This window comes from Corvus brachyrhynchos, unplaced genomic scaffold, assembly GCF_000691975.1.
Source record: "Corvus brachyrhynchos isolate BGI_N302 unplaced genomic scaffold, ASM69197v1 scaffold28, whole genome shotgun sequence".
Taxonomy (NCBI): domain Eukaryota; kingdom Metazoa; phylum Chordata; class Aves; order Passeriformes; family Corvidae; genus Corvus; species Corvus brachyrhynchos.
In genome coordinates, this window is record NW_008246058.1 from 985860 (window position 1) to 999309 (window position 13450).

Below are 13450 nucleotides of genomic sequence, written 5' to 3' on the forward strand. Positions count from 1 at the left end.
CACATTCTTTATGTGAAATTGCTGAAAGTCATGTATTTAAAATGAATTGGGATTGATGTGAATCTGTTACTTTAACAAGAAACAATCTGGTATTTTCATAAGCAATTAGACTATGTTAATAGTCCCTAATCTATCATGCCAAGAAATGACAGAAGTAACTTCTTAACTATATAAAAGAGTCAGGGGTTTAGCTGATGTTTCTTCTTTAGAGAAAAGATAACTCACATGTCCATCTGGATCTAACTCAGCTGTTGTGAAAGAGCAGCATCAGCATCCAAAACAGCAGAAACAGCAGAGAGTCAGAGTTCAGGTCCCAGTGCCATCCTGTTGTTTCTGCAAAAGCAAGGCAAATGACCCTGGAAAAATATACAGCAGAATGCATCAGGGAGAGGTGTTATCCTTGGCTGTAAAGCTCTCTCTGAAGTAATCACTGGGGGTGTTGATTTGCCTCATTTTGCCTTTAAGTAAGATCTGTGATCCTGTTAGCATTTTGCATGTCACACTGAAACTTCACCCTAGAAAAGGACTGGGATGGAGATTCCTCAGCTGTGGTCCACAGCACAGTGGTGAGCTCACTGTGCCTGCAGTATGCTGACTTTCATCCTGGACTTCATCTGAAAGTAACAGAGCCAAGGGAAGAAGAGATGAGAGAAACAGCTAAAGCAGAAACCATGGTCAACTTTTACAGGAAGGTCAATACCCATATTCCTCTAAAGACTTCTTAGAAAGAGGCACAAATGCTTTTTCAGTATGGTTTTCCTTGTAATGTAAATTGCCACAGGTATGTTACACAATGACTTGGAGGATAAGTGCCCATGAGGCAATTTCTTTATTGAGATGTGGAGCTCATCACAAAAAAGCTGGAAAACACCTGTAGGTGTGGGAATAAGTTTCTACTCTTACTGGAATAAAATATACTCTGGTCATTGAGCAGGCTTTTAAAGACCCCATAGCATACAACATCTATTTCTGTCTGTCCTCTGAAGGATCCCTTCTTTTTTTTTCACTGATGAGATAATTTATCTGGTATTTAGCAGAAGAAAAACCATTAAACCACACATTAAAGGTGGCCCATGATGAACAGAGTCCAAGTGACATTGGCAAAGGGAGGAAATGAAACGTGTGAAATGCAAGATTATGCCGATCTTGAAATGCAGTGTTAGAACTGGCTTTTGATGGACCATGTATGTTGTATTCCCTATGAATAGGTACAGCACTGAACGATTCAGAAATCTGATGTGAAGACCAAAAAACTGAGGGAAAGTTTCCCATTGACTTCAGGGCCTTTGGATTACAAGCTTTTGCAGGAAGTACCATTGATTACTGAAATAGCTTCAACCATATGAAACCCCTGAGAAATTTAGTTCACTATACTGTAGCTATTTCTGCCACTACTTCTACCTTAGCTGTCTGTCTCAGGCTGATCTATTTTAAATAATTATTTCTTTCCGGAACTTTAAAGGCTTGAGTCATCCAAGATGATGAATTTGCAGGGAAAGCTCCTTTTCCACCTCCTCCCCCCACCCCCCACATTTCAGCACTGTGAAGGCCTTATTCATGAAACTTCACTCCTCCATTAGAAGAACTTGAAATTTGACAGTGGCTTGAAATTTGACAGTTTGAAAATGGCTCTTCAAACAGACATATACTTTCACATCTTTGAAAGCAAATATATAACCCAGAATCACAGAGTAAGCTCAGTTGGAGACCCACAAGGATCATGGAGTCCAACTCCTGGCTCTGCACAGCACCATCCCCAAGAGTCACACCATGTGTCTGAGAGCACTTCTTAAACACTTCTTGAATTCTATCAGGCTTGGGACTGTGACCACTTTCCTGGGGAGCTTGTTCCAGTGCCCAACCACCCTCTGCCTCTGGCTGAAGAAACTCTTTCTAATATCTAAAGTAAACCTCCCCTAAACCTCCTCTGACACAACTTCAGGCCATTTCCTCAGGCCCTGTCACTGGTGACCACAGAAAAGAGAGCAGTGTCTGCCCCTCTGCTACCCCTCACAAGGAATGAGGTCTCCCCTCAATCTCCTCTTCTCCAGGCTGAACAGACCAGGTGACCTCAGCCGCTCCTCACACGGCTTCCCCTCAAGGCCCTTCACCATCTTTGTTGCCCTCCTTTGGACACTGTCTAAAACCTTAATGTCTTTCTTTTATTGAGGCACCCAAAACAGCACACAGTACTCGAGGTGAGGCCGCCCCAGTGCAGAGCAGAGCGGGACAATCCCCTCCCTTGCCCAGATGGTGATACTGTGCCTGATGCCCCCCCGGACACAGTTGGCCCTCTGGGCTGCCAGGGCAGCTCTGGCCCATGTTCAACTTTCCACAGACCAGGAGCCCCATGTGCCTTCCCACAGTGCTGCTTTCCAGCATCTCATTCTGCAGTCTGTCCCCACAACCAGGATTGCCCCATTCCAGGTGCAGAATCCAGCACTTTCCTGTGTTGAGCTTCATATTGTTGGTTATTGGATGATCGACCAGTCCTCTAATTTGTTGAGGTCTCGCTGCAGGGCCTCCCTGCCCTTGAGGGAGTAAACTCCTCCCAGTTTTGTATCATCTGCAAACTTGCTTAGTATCCCTTCCAGGTCTGCATCCAAGTCATTTATTATGATTTTGAAGAGCACAGGGCCTAAGAAAGATCTAGGTTTCCATGACCAAAATTGCCTGAGACACCCTTGCTCTGCAGGATATGCCAGCCCTGAGTTTACCAGGGCTGATCTAGACTGCAACTGGGTCAGTGCACAGACATTTGAGAACTGCTAAACTCACCCCTGCTGAGAAGAAAGGGAGGGTAAATCAGGGATGAACCAAGAAGTGAAAAACACATATTCACATATCCAACAGGGGTGGGAAGAAACTTAAGTGACCAAAGATGGGGAAGAGGCAGCTCTGCCACAGTTCTACCCACTCAGCTTTAAGTGACTGATCTCCATTCTTACAGTATGGTTATGGTATATTTTACAGTATGCACTGAATTTTAATTTTTCTGTGCAGATTTCACAGTCTTCCTTCCTCCTGTGGCTTTTACTACCCAAGAAGGGAGAGAGGCGGAACAAAAAGCTGCAAACCGAAGGGAGTGTGGGTGTGAGGGGGTTTATGTGTGCTTTGGGTTTGAAGCTTTGGCCTGAAAAGAGATATTTTTGTTAACAGACTACAAAAGATGGATGATTTGCTGTACTGAAGAAGTTCGAAACTCCTGCAACGTCAACACAGTTCATTGAAAGTTAAGAGGGGGCGTGTTATTTTTAGGTGCTAAGTAATTCACAACATTTTGTGTTTAAAATAAAATATTCATCTGTATCATTATGAGTCATCTTTGTTCAGATAGTTTACTAAAATATTGTCCTTATGTAATACTATCATCCAACATGCCTGAGACCTCTGTTTTATTTTAAAGTTGGTGCACAACAGAAAGTCAACAGATATATTTGTGTTTTTAAGGTTAATGGTGAAGTGAAACAATATTCCAGGTATAGTCACTATTAACATGTTGTAAAATGTTGACTTCTCTTGCTATATTTTCAAATACCCTGTGTCTTTTCTATTATTATTTTTCTTCTGCAGTTTATGTGCTGTACTCCTGCAGCCAGGAACATGTGTTTCCAATTACTTGAGCTTTCCATACCAGCTTTGCGTTCAATAGCAACATTTTTTTAAGGTACAGCTCCTCCTCCCACAGAAGTTAATATTCCTCTCCTTTTTCACACAGCAGTGTGAAAATCAACAGCAGTGGCTCTTGATTTCAGGCTTATTTTAGAAATCATTTGATTTGGAGCTCCCCCAGACAAGAATATTACTTTCTTCTAAACTTCTTGTACATTTTAAGTGAGAAAACCAAGCTTTCATATTGAATGTATATGAAGTCTTGAAGCAAGGGAGGGAAAACTGATGTAATCCAGTCCGCCTTGCATAACATTTTCTCTAGTTTCTTATACAGCAAAGAATCCAATTTGACCACTAGAGCCATAATGGTAGAAATATGAGACATCATCCCATCCTTAAAATTCATGCTTCTGCCTTACAAATTCCACTCCTGAAGCATGTGTGCAACCTGTGTCTAACTAATGTGTTGTAAGGTCAAACACTGTGACTACGACCATTTGTACATGGAAAATTGAGGCAGATAGATGTTTTTGCCTCAGTGTTGGCTTAGGGTTCAAGCTTGTATTTGACTTTTCCATGCAGTTCTGGGACCCACCATTAAAGAGGAATCTGAAGGTCCTTAAATGTTTTCTGAGGAGGGCAACAAAGCCAGTGAAAGGGCTGGAAGTCATGTCCTGTGAGGAGCAGCTGTGGGCTCTGGGCTTGTCTGGTTTGGAGAAGATGAGGCTGAGTGGTGACCTCGTGCTCTCTAACAGCTTCCTGAGGAGGGGAGGGAGAGATGGAGGTACTGAGCTCTTCTCCCTGGGATCCATTGGTAGGACATGAGAATGGTTTAAACCTGTACCAAGGGAGGTTTAGACTTGATATTAGGTAGCATTTCATGGAATTATAGAGTCATTTTAGGTTGGGAAAGACTTTTAAGATCTTCAAGCCCAACCATTAACCCAACACTTCCAAGTTACCATTAAACTATGGTAAAATACTACTAACCCTAAGTGCCACATTTACGTGTCTTAAATACCTCTAGGGATGATGACTCAACCACTTCCCTTGGAAACCTGTTCCAATGCTTAGCCACCTTTTCTGTGAATATTTTTTTCTAGTGTCCAATCTAAACCTTCCCTGGTGCAACATGAGGCCATATCCTGTCACTCGTTACCTGGGAGAAGAGACCAACCCCCATCTGGCCACAACCTCCTTTCAGGGAGTTGTAGAGAGCAATAAGGTCCCTCCTGAGCCTCCTTTTCTCCAGGCTGAACACCCCCAGCTCCCTCAGCTGGTCATCATAGGACTTGTGCTCTAGACCCTTCCCCAGCTGCTTCGCCCTTCTTTCAACATGCTTCAGAGGGTATCAAAACAGTGGAACAGTCTTCCAAGAGTGGTCAACACTCCAAGCCTGTCAGTGTTTAAGACAAATGAGGGCATGCCCTCAATAACATGCTTTAACTCTTGGTTAGCCCTGAAGTGGTCAGGCAGTTGGACTAGATGAACATTTTAGGTCCCTTCCAACTGAAATATCCTATTCTATTTATCATCTGCATCAATTAGACACTGGCTCCCACTCAAGCTTCAGTCTGAGAAAGGCCAGGGGCTCACCATACAGAGAAAATTCAGGCACAGAGCTGCAAACTGAGATGCAGACCTTACAGACAGTGCAAACATAACCAACACAAAGCACCTAACAAAAAAATGGACCCCAACCTGAGGCACAATTCATCGAGGTAAGAGGTGTAGCCAGAGAGACCCAGGCTCTGTCTTGTATAAGCAGAAGGTACGGGGCAATGTGTGAGTGCAGTGGAGTAGGGTTACTGCACATCCCTTCATCCTGCTTCAAGTTGGGATTAAGCCAAAACACAACTATACAGCAGTTTGGAAGTGCCCTGGGATTTGTCACTTTAAGTGAAGTTTGGGTGATTTGACCAAGGCCAGCATAAGAGCTTGAACTTGGCATTATCCATGAACCTGCCTAATGAAACTTCATTAACAATTTAATCTGCTTCCTAGGACTGGACAGGTGGGGCAACCCACTGGGGCAGAGTGTGGTCTGGGCCTCAGGCAGTAGAAAGGCTGGTCAGAAGGTGTTAAGGTGTTTGGAACAGGTTATAAACCTCTGGCCTTTAGTCACTGAATAACCAAAGATTGACTAGCAGATCTCTCATCTGACCTCCACAAGAGGAAAAGTCATGATCCCTCGTTTGTATGAGAAGAACCACATGAACACTCCTTTGTGCTTTCCCTGAGCATCAGGAATATGGGTACCTCCTCCTGAAGTACAAAGCTAGTGAGGCAGTGTGTGCTGAAATTACAAGGTAGGAAGGCAAGATATTTAGCCCAAGAAGAGTCATTCAGAAAGGGGATTAATTAATGTTTGGTGTTGTATGATCCACCTCCATGGATGTGATTTGTAGCCCTAAAACAGATATTGTGTTTGAAAGCCCCAATGATAACATGGCAGAGCATAAATGAGATCCTGGCTGAGCCAGGATGAGTGTTTCAACTGTTGAACACTTGCAGAGGGATTCACAGCAAGTGAGAGTGGGATGAAAGCAGCCACCACCTCCCACAAGAAATGAAGGAGCTTTTCCCAAAGAGGAGTCTATAACCAGAGTGTAAGCAGCCAGAAGAGTTATGTGATGAGGAGAAATATGGAAATGAGACATCTGCAGAGCCCATTCCTCCTTTGGGGAAGTGCTGCAGTCTCTGTGACAATAGAGAGTCTCTTCTCTAATCACTACTTCTCCCCACAAACCTCTCTGATGCTGGTCCCAGGTGCATTGGTAGTGGAGGACAGGCACTGCAGCCCTTCTGAGCATGGGATACAGCACTTTCTGACTCACTGGGTCTAACAGAGGCCACACTGCCACACACGCTGTTTTTCTCCCTGCAAAAGTCACATCTTTCTGCAGCAGTCCCAGCCTTCTGCTGGGCTATCTCCTTCTCATCTACATACATCGGGGCCATAACAGAGAGGAATTCTATTTTACTCTTTGGCTTTGTTTCTCAGTCTTGTTTCCTCATCAGCATTCAAGGGTTTGGATTTTGATGACCCACAGGCATATGCATATGCATGAAAATCTAAACTCCTAATCAATTACAGTCATGGAAAAAAAATGGATTTGAGTTTATTTTCCTCTTTGTAGGCATGATGGCCATCGCCTATTTCCAAAAGCTGTGAATACAATTAGAAATAACATTATTTTCTCAGTGGCCTTTAATTTTCTGGACCACTCTAAAGCTCTCCAGGCTAACAACTCATGCATACAGCCTATGTTGCCTACAAATATTCAGTGCTTAGAGCATGTGATGCTTGCAGCATTTGTAACAGTGTTGACTCTCACATGTCTATGACAAGTCTCATGGCACCCATCCATACTTACAAATGCTCAGCTCCTTGTGATGAGGGACTGACGAGAAATATAGCACTAATTTTTATGTATACATTTAGTCTGCTTAAAATAGCTTAAAATAATTGCTCATATGACCAAAGATCATGAGAAGTTTACGTTTCTTTTTCTTAAAAATCCCCTAATTGCTAAACCAATCTGGTGATCAACTGGGGTTTGTCATAGTGTTTGTTAATGTCTGGAATTCTTGAGTTCTGTTTGTCATTTAACTTTTCTGTAACAAACCAATGACAACACATTAAGGAGACATCTTTTTCAACAATTTTTAGAAAGGAAACCAAGGAAAACTTTGGTAACAATTGGAGAATAAGCCTGGTGTGACACTCACATGTCCAAGGTGTCCTTCCAACCCAGCCCTTTCAGCACAACTGACATCCTGGAAACCTATAGAGGACAATGTAGGGAGACTCAGATTTCTCCACACAACATTTTTGTTGTAATTTGGTGCATAGTTCAACTTATAGCTGTCCCTAAACATTATCTGGACTGTCCACATATCTTTGGCAAAATATGAAGTCAGCAGCTACTCTGACACCATGGGGACCTCTCTAGGTGACATCTGCTTTCTTTAGTACCCTTTACTGTATATATCTATACAGCATTTTTTGAGCAGAGCCGGTAAAAAAATTGTTTGTACATGTCTTTGGTTTCCTCCCTTCACATGCCACATTGGAAAGAAAATAGGGGGGAAAAAAGAGGACTACAAAAATATTCCCCATTTTTGCCATTGTAAAAAGGAACAATGAAGGAGAGGCAAAAAAAGAAATGCTTCAGGGTTTGGGTTTTTTTCTTATTTAAAAAAAGAAAACTCTAAAAACAGTTGAAAATGAAACATGCACTGCCTCCTGTGCATTAGTGCAGCCTGTAGCTACCAGCAAGGGTCAAGTGCTTCTTGACAAGGCAGTTTCTACTGCCCGGACCTTTTCAGAACGTCAAGAGGTGCTATTTGCTTAATAAATGTACAAACATGTCGTTAAACCTGTTAGAACACAGCTTCTGCTGTATTTCACTGAATGAACAGTGGGGAAAGCGGCAATGTTTCTCATGTAATGTAAGAGCACATGGTTTGCTGCCGGATGGAGGGGGCTTGGGGCTTGGGGCTTTTCCTAGTGCAACACTGCCAGCAGGGATGCTGATCTCAAAAGTAAACCTCCTTGCCTGCTCATTTAGGAAGGAGCAGGACTAGTAATAAAAGTGGCAGGGATCTCCAAGGAAATGTTAAAATTGAAAGCCGGTGCACAAAGAGAGATGTTTGGTAGCACAGCAAGAAGTCTCTAAACAAGTTAATTACTGAAGTTTTCAAGAAAAGTAGTGTTTATAGCTCACAATAAGTTGTGTCAGTGTTTTGAAATCCTTTTGGATAGCGTTTTCTACTCATTTTCTCTAATGTTTGCAAAGTTTTAGTATATGCTGTAGTAAATGCAGATAGAGTCACAGTGTGATTGGGGAATTTGGTTTAGCATGTCACAGTATTTCTCTGGCATCCAGTTTTTAGTAGCTAGAGAGAGAGAGGTCTGGGATGGCTGAGCCACAGGGCTGGCCATGCTCAAAAGGGAAAGTAAATTAGTTTCATGTGAATATATTAAGACATTTTCTTTAAGGATGTAAAACGTCTGGGTGACTGAAGGGTGGAGACTGACAAAACTAGGACCTGCGATTTCTTTCTCCAAATGTTTTATTTATTCTGTTGAAATCTTCTCCAAATCCAATATGTAGGGCAGTAAAGGACTGATCTTTCTTTCAAATCTATAATGAAAAAAATAAAAATTCCTAGCTATTATAATGATAGGGCTTGTCATTGATACATGGAAAATAACAGAGCTTGGGGCCTCATAGGTTGATGATAACTTTCTTGAGCATTTTGTTCATGATCTCAATAATGATTTCATGTGCTTTATCTTTCACATGCATATCTAAACCCTTTTAATCTTGTCTTAATTCAGTAGCCATAGAGTTCTTTGTGGAAGAAGGGACAATTTTGTTATCAGCTCTAGGAATACACAAAGCTACATCCTGGGGATATAGAACAAGTGATCAGAAAGCTCAGCTGCGGCGGGTACATCAATGGTGGATGTGGTAAAGGGTTTTTCCCATTTAAAAGCAAGCATCTTCACATCTGTACTGAGTAAGGCCCCTGGCTTTTTTTTTCTTAAGGTGATGGGGGATTTTTTGCAGCTGCTGTGCCCTTCCAGGAATCTTTATCTACTCTTTAGCTTTGATAATTCTGCTTGCTTTAGTTCGAAGATTTCTTTCTGCCCCAATTTGGCTGGAATGTTTCTATATAATTTATTATTGTCAGCTTCATTATTTTGCCTACCATGCTGTCCCTGTTCTCTGTTTTGCCGAGACCAACAATAACACCTTTCTGCAGAGTTTTTCAACAGAAATATCTCATAAAATTAAACTTTTAACAATAAGCACAACCTTTTTTCCTACTTATTTTTTAACTAAAAAACCAGAAAAGTATAATACTTTTTGTAGTTCTGTATGGAAATTGTTGGAGATGTATTATAAACTGATAGTTTTCCATTGAATAGAAATTATTTTTCCCCCCTCTTTGACATTTTTCCAGACAGAACCCCAGTTCTAGCAGAAAGCACTTGCTCTTCTGCTTATAGCCTATTGAAGGTAGCTGGAGGACTCTGGTCTTTTTAATTATTGCTTTATCGCCTCTCACCTTGACCTAACTCTGCCCTGGTAGGGAATGTTTGCCTACCTCTAACTGATTTACAGCAGATGTTAGTGGTAATAAATTTTATCCCAATTCCCCCAGCTCCTTTTTTTTTTCTAGAGCTGCTTGAATGTTTTCCAATGAAAAGTCTCTCAATCTTAAAAGGCTTTTTTTTGGTCAAAATGCATATTTTGAAGTGTTATGCCTATTTTCTCTTTTTTTTTTTTTGAATCATTTTCCAGTTATACTGAAAAGGCTGTACTTTATACCTTTTCTCTATTTTTTGCTTTCCTTTTGCTGCTGCAAAGAGTGGTGCTAAGGGGAAAATACAAGAAAAGAGAAGGTGAAAAATACCGTGACAACAGAAGAACTTCTTATGGAAAAAAAGTGAATAACTGAAATAGCTCACTGGCAAAGCCCATGGAACAAGAAAGAAAAGAAATAAAGTTCGACCCTGACATGTTTTAATTTTTCCCTGTTTTTCCACCAGTTTGCTCCTGACATCATCAAGCAACCATTTGGTCCTTGTTTCATGCAGCACGTGCTAGACAAGGCAGATGACTTCATGCCTCTAAAGTCAAGTATTTGTTCTACCAGCTCTTTGCACAGATGCAGCCACCAGTGCTCCAACCATGCACACAGTGACTGACCTCCATCACCAGCCTCACACTTTCTAAAAAGTAGTAGGAGAATGACTGGGAACATGAGGACACAACTTGAAAGATATTTTCTTCATCAAGAATTAGGCTGGAGACCAAAGGAGAGTTCCTGAGGAAGGGATGCCCCCAAAGCCCCATTTTCCACCCCAGTTCTGCTGCCAGGCTTCCTACACCAACACAACCTGACTCCATAATCCAGGCATGATGTCCAAGCCTGGCCACTTCCAGGGAATGCTGTAACAAATGCTGGTTTGCCAGAGCTTCTGTCTTTGAAATAATAAGCAGAAACACACTGCAAGTAGCAGAAGGTGCTGAAGGAAGCCTTTTCCTATAGTGGTCCTATTTTGTTCCTAGCAGGAACCTTAATATAATGATACAGGTTAGTATTGCATGTGGGACTTACACTGGGGCCATTTCAGACGAGCTGATTGCCAGTGCCTTGAGCGAGGGCACCAGTCAGTGGATATTACCTCTGTGTCTAATTACTTCCACCAGCAAGTGAAATTCAAGGTAGTAATTTCTATCATTTTTTTAATTTCTAGGAAGTCTTAGGAGAACCAGAAAATCTAAAGATATGATGTTTTCTTTCTAACATGTTTAGGCAGGACTGTCCCAAAACGTCAGGTTTCAGAGAGAGGAAGCATTTTTGGGAGTGGGCCCTCGCCTTAGGAGTCCATAACCTCTGGAAAGCAGAGAAGCCTGCAATTGTCCACCTCCAGAAAACACAGTGAAGTCCCCATTCTGCAAACATGCAGGGGCTTAATTGTGTGTGCGTGTGTGTGCTTATAATACTGTGAATTTAAATTTGGCAACTCTCATGTAAACTTCACTTTATTAATTACATCTGTGGGAGCAAGGGGTCAGTTCTATGCAATATTATTGCTTCTCCTTGCTTTTGTAACTAGCTAAGAGCTTTACACTAATAGTGTAACCAAGGTAGATCATATAAAAGAAATAAATTAAGAAGCCTAGAAGTGATATTTTTAAGGATGACAAGTGAGCCACAAGACACCAAGAGCAAATTCTAAATTCCAAAAATAACCAACCAAACAGGCTTCATCTTAATTTTGCTAGCGACTGCAGAGTTTGTTCCTCGGTTCACAGAATCATAGGATGGTTTGGGTTGGAAGGGACCTTAGAGGTCATCTAATTCCAGCCCCTCTGCCATGGAACTAGATTTCTTGACAAAATGGCATAAAGGGGGCCCCCACTGCACCAGTGTGGAGTAAATCATGGCGGGGACTCTGCAAATATCCCACAGACAGCTGTACAAATCTTGTGTCACAGCAAAAGAGAGTGGAAAAAGAACCAGGTAAAACTACCTCAGGACTACCAGGTATCCAGAGTCAGTGGCACACAGGAGTTCAGGCAGGTTGCTGCGGGGCTCAGGGTGCATCTCCTTCTCAGAGGAGGAAAATTATGCACTTTTTCACTAAAGCAGCACTGTGTAGAAATCAATGGAGTTCAAAAAAGAGAGGGCAGGGCTGAATGCAGGGCTGCCGCTCAGACTTCTGAGCACTCAGACTGTGGAGCCCCCCGGGCAGCTTGTGTTTCCAGGCGTCTCATAACGCAGATCCGATTTCAGGCTCAGCCCTGGGCAGGCAAGGGGTTAACAGGGACACTGCACGTTAACTGTATCTGTGGAGATTATGGCATGTTTATCCAGTGTTCAGATTTCCTGTCTGAGTGTTTGGATTTCCTGAAATCCCTGCTATCAGCCCAAGTGCTGTCCAGTGAGCAGACCTTTTTCTCTCTCTCTTCCCCCCACCCCCCCTTTTTTTTTAACTTTGCTCACATGGTAGGTTTTCCTTCCTGCTCTCTTTCCAGTTGTAGTGCCTGTGTCTCCTCACCGGTCAGGACATTTATGGATGCTGATCAACAGTCTTAGACTCCAAAATTCTGAGGATTGCCGTACATTGGATTTCCTTTTTATTATTATTTCTTTATTTCAGTTTATTTTATCATTTTGTGGCAAGAAAACCTGAAGAAACATGCTCTTTTTCAGCTGCCTATGGGAGAATATGTTTTAGTCTGAGGTGGAATAATGGCCTTAGGCTTGAGGACCAAATCTGGAATGGGAATTCAGACTGCACACGTCCTGGTGAGTTACAGCGCGTCGGGGCTGAGCGTGGCTGGTAACGAGCAGCTCAGAGACAGGGACAAAGGCTGAGCCCATCCATTCAATGTGGCTGCGGAGCAAACTGCAAAAAGCAGATGGGTGAAGCTGAAGTCAGAACTTTTTCCAAAAAAAACAACTGAAGTCCAGTTTTATTTCCTGAAAATAACACACGCTGCTCCACAGCCCAGATAATGTCTAGGTAAACTTTGTAGCAAAATATGGAAGGCTGGATTCTGTGAGTCCTTTCTCATGTAAGTAACTTTTACTCAAGTAAACAACCTCAGTGAGTTTAAAAAGAGCTCATGTAAGAAAGGACTTGCAGAATGGGGCCCACATTGTAAATTGCAACGTCTCACTCACAGCAAAAATTAATTTTAAAAGAAAAATGAGCATTTTCTAATTCTCTTTACATGTTTCCTTGGCCTTTTACATTTTATTGTGGATGTAGATTTAAGTTTTAAGAAGAATCTGCGTGCCAACTATTTGCCCTATTGTCTCTTAAATAAGTTTGCAGTAGGAGTGACAGTGTATTCCATGCAGCAATGTGCCAGGAGGCCAGAAAGGGGCTTTCTGTTGTTGGAGGGAAAATGCTGAGTGCTGTGCTGCTCTGAATGAACTGGAAAGCTGCATTCAGACATGGGGCTTAGCTAAGGTTTTAGCTTCATTTTTGGATGTGAGAGCTCATGATGACATTATCAGCCTTAGGTGGTTTTAGCTAAACCACAGTCACAACTGCAATGAGTTGACCAGTCTCGAAATCAGTGACTCAGAATTTGAAAAGAAAAAAAATCTTCTTTTCAGGCCTCTTTGAAGCAGATTGCATTATTGGCATCCATGGAAGTGTTGCTGGAGTAAGTTGTGGAAGATAAAGCATCATCACTGCTGCAACTTTTGTTCTGTCCCGTGGCTGGAGGCTGTGGTTGTGCTGAACATTCCTGAGCTACTCACTGGACCCAGTCCAGGGATTTGATTCTCTAATTGTAGG

At 42.2% G+C, this 13450-nt stretch overlaps 1 protein-coding gene across 1 annotated transcript in view; it reads left to right on the forward strand.

Moving 5' to 3' along the window:
• The first annotated feature begins 12198 nt into the window (after nucleotides 1-12198).
• The window catches only part of ASAP1 (ArfGAP with SH3 domain, ankyrin repeat and PH domain 1), a 146775-nt gene continuing 145523 nt past the window's right edge, over nucleotides 12199-13450 (forward strand). The window contains exon 1 of the mRNA XM_017746044.1: nucleotides 12199-12447. The gene's annotated coding sequence lies outside the window, so the exon portion shown is untranslated. The remainder of the gene's footprint in view (nucleotides 12448-13450) is intronic.